We start from the raw sequence: 3678 nt of genomic DNA on the forward strand, positions 1-3678 counted from the left end.
GTCTTGTGATCCCTTTCTGAATTTATTTCAGACCTGTCAAGAATATGTCCTCAATACAGTTCAAACTCCCTTTTCCCCAAACACATCTCTTAAAAAAGAAAAAGAAAGCAACAGCGTATAAACCCTTCTTTTCTGTGGGATGCATGGGGTTGGCAGAGCAGAGCTGAAGTTTCTGCTCTATGCCAGGTCCATGTGCTGCCCATCAAATTTGCAGCTCCTGCCTTTGGCTTGGGCTGCTTCTGGTAGTTCCAGACCAGAAAAAAAAATGGTGAGAGACTTTCCTGTTCCTCCTGTCGTTTCCCCTCACTCCAACCCCAAGTCGTAGACCCAGGCGGGAGCTGTGGGAGTGGGAGGCAGAGAAGCTGGTGGCCAGCGCTCATCCAGAGGGAAAATTAAAAATATATTCTTTAAACTCTTATTTTCCCATCTAGAGTAGGGGTTTCTCTGGGAGAGAAAGGGAAAAGAAGTCTAGTGCTGAAGGAGAGAAGGAACTACTTTTAAAGAAGGATCCTAAAGGGACTGAAACAGCTAGTTTTACTGAGTCCCTACACATGCTTGCTTTCTCAGCCTAAACAGAGATACTCAAAAGCAGAGAGCAAGAAATATTACTTATTACATTGCCACAGTCCTGACACTGCATGCACTGATTTTATTCTCCATCCATCAAGGCATTTTCTTATGATTAATATTTAAAGAAAAAAGTGTGCTGAAGAGATGGCCTAGGAAGTTCAGACAGGTCCTGGAGCTATCCTAGATGAAAAAACATTTATGAGCGGAAGAGAATTATGCTTATATGGCTGAGCAGGGATCTGTCACTGTCAGTGTTGCTGGGTTTTAGCTCAAGCTCTGCTATGATTTATGTTACCTAAATTACACATAAGCCTGACTTGGTATTTGGTTTGCATTCATAGAGAAGAGAGATAGATGGAACTGGAAATCCCTTAAACTCCTATATAAGCTTCTGGGATCAGTTCATACAAAATAAGTGGGCTTATGTGTCTGTCTGCTTCTTTTCTGAGACATGAGAAATGAGAAATAGGTAAAATCTTGACTTTTGCTCTGGCAATAAGCAGACAGGAAGGTAACAGTGTTCTTTATTTAATAGTTGCTTGCAGCTTACACCCATCCCAGGGCAAGGGAGAAATTGGGAAAGAGCTCCGACTCCGAAGGATGTAACCTAACTTTTGTTATTCACTACTCTATGTGTGCTTCTGAAAGACCCATTCAGAGGCCTGGTGCATCCTGGAGCCCAGCTCAGCCTGCAATGGTCTGTGCCGTGCCAGAAGTCTCCTCTCTTGGGAGCTCTTAACCTTTTTCTTCCTTGGTATGCCATGAGACTTCACAAATGTTTATAAAACGTGTGGGCAAAAGGCAATATGGATGTGTGTAATGCTTCTTTCTTTTTTAATTGGAAACACTTCTCTTTTTATCCCACACTTGCACATAGCAGGGACTATTTCAACGAAGGGAAATGCCATGGCTGCAGGCAGTAGTTACCTCCCACTACATGGGATAATTTTCACCACTGCAGACTTCAAGATCTGAGGCTGTTAATTCAGCAGATTCTAAAGTTAATTATGGCCTTTACTTGACTGATTAGGTTTAACCTTTCTGAACATTGTTTCTCAAAAAAAACCCCAAACCCCGTGCTTGAGCAACAAAACACAGAGACAATGGACCATGTGTTTGTGAAAAATAATAGGAAACTTGGAGTCGTGGTGTAGGTCAGATGACTGGAACCACCCAAACACTGCAGTGAACTGTCAAAAATGTGGGGTTGCTGTTCAGGGGAGACTCCTCGGAAGGGCAAATAATTAATCAGAACAGTTGGAAAATGTTGTATTAACAAGATTGGTTTTGTCTCAAGTATGAGGCCAGCTAATGGCATCTCGTATATCCAGGTTTCTAGGGCCAGCATGTTACAGTTCATAGCAGGTAATGAAAAACAGTTTGTCTAAGTCTGCTTTAGCAATATCCCCCTTCATGAGGCTTATGTTTCTTAACTGCTCAGTTATGCTGTTTTACAAAGCAGATGCCTAAATACCAAGAACACATCCTAAGGCCTGAGAAAAAACAATCTTTTTCCAAAATCAAAATTAGCTTATTGGCATACTAAAGCAAGGCAGTTCATTTCTGTGGTGTCACTGTGCTACAGTCGTTGCTGCAGGTGTTACTTTTAAAATTTTCAACAGAAAACACATTTAGAAAAAAAAAGATGTCTCCTAGGCAAAGAGGAAAACAGGAGAGAGTAAAAGAGATGGATACAGGATCCATCTGGTTACAAGAATGAGTCTTTAAAGCTCTGATAACGCAAACGTTATAGTAATTCCTATTTCAAATGAATTGGATTTAATCTTCAGAATGCTGATTTCATTCTAATGTCTCTGTCAAAGAAACTGGCTAAAGCATCAATAGACATCTCATGGCTTGGAGCAGAAATAGGCTTGCAAGTTGGCTTTAAGCCAACCAACATTTCAGAAATATCTCTCTTCCTCAAGGCTTGAATAGACAGCCATGCTTATTAAGGTCCTGTAAAAGAAAGATAATACTGAAACTGTAGATGAAACTATGTCTGACTTAAGTAATTTTGCTTCCAGTGCCTGAATTATTCAAAAGGAGAGTGCAATATATCTATGCGAGTGTTTGTGTAACTACAAATTTTCAAGTATACTTTCTCTCTGTTTCCCAAGAAGATTAACTTTTCAGAGAAATTAGTTTCATCCCTCAATTTGCAATAATTCAAAAGTTTATTGCATCACACATTTTGAGACGGAAAAGTAAAATTATTTTCTATGCTTATTTTCTGTGAGTGATACTGATAGAGTTAAATTCTCATCCATTACACTGTTGTAATTACACAGCAAAGCTATTTAGATTTACGCAGATCAGGTGGGGAGGAGATCTGACGAAAGCTGCATCATTTAGTGCGAAATCTTCTTGGATGTTGCCACAAATGTCCGATGGTTGGACAGTACAGCTATCTGTGAATAATTTCAATACTGGTATACATTTATCACTCTTGGTTCTTACTGATTAGATGGTCTGTCGTTAACAAACTGAAGCTTCTTCACTTCAAAAAGTGTCTAAGGCCATTCTCAAATGCCTTGCTCTTCCTGTTAACTTCAGGAATCATTGGTTAAAGAGGAACTAAATTGAATTCAGTCTTAATGGGGTTAGGGTAACAAAATAATGAGAAAGGTGGTTTTATTTCTGAATCTATCTCAGAGATCTAATGCAAATGAAGAAGATAGACTTTTTCATGCAGGTAAAAGAGGCTGAGGGTTAAAGGTGATCATAGCAATGGATACCTGAGCACATCTCCAGGAGTTTCAGCAGTAAAAGTGAAATAACTTCCAGGAGTGGGGTTTCCTGAATAGTACCTCTTTAATCAGTTACCAATGGCAAACAACTGAGGGCTTCTCATTTCACAAAATCTCATGTGTCAAGCGTTCAAAGTACTTGCAGTCTTTTTTTCATCATTTTTTGTAACGTTTTGCTTAAGTAGATATTACTGTCTGTGAAAAATAGTATTATCTAATTAGTAGCTATTCTTATCCCTGGTGAGTTACTAGCTGAACCAGCCCCCCAGATTGCTATCTGTGGTCTAACCTGGAGATAATTCCAAACCTTCCCTCCAATTGCTTGTTATCTGCATTAGAAACTTATCACGTTGTCACA

The 3678-nt window shown here is 39.6% G+C and overlaps 1 protein-coding gene across 1 annotated transcript in view; it reads left to right on the forward strand.

The window, feature by feature from the left end:
- The window catches only part of BICD1 (BICD cargo adaptor 1), a 90561-nt gene that overhangs the window by 64306 nt on the left and 22577 nt on the right, over nucleotides 1–3678 (forward strand). The gene's annotated exons all lie outside the window — the stretch shown is intronic.

This window comes from Egretta garzetta, unplaced genomic scaffold, assembly GCF_000687185.1.
Source record: "Egretta garzetta isolate BGI_Z169 unplaced genomic scaffold, ASM68718v1 scaffold352, whole genome shotgun sequence".
In the NCBI taxonomy this organism is placed as follows: Eukaryota; Metazoa; Chordata; class Aves; order Pelecaniformes; family Ardeidae; genus Egretta; species Egretta garzetta.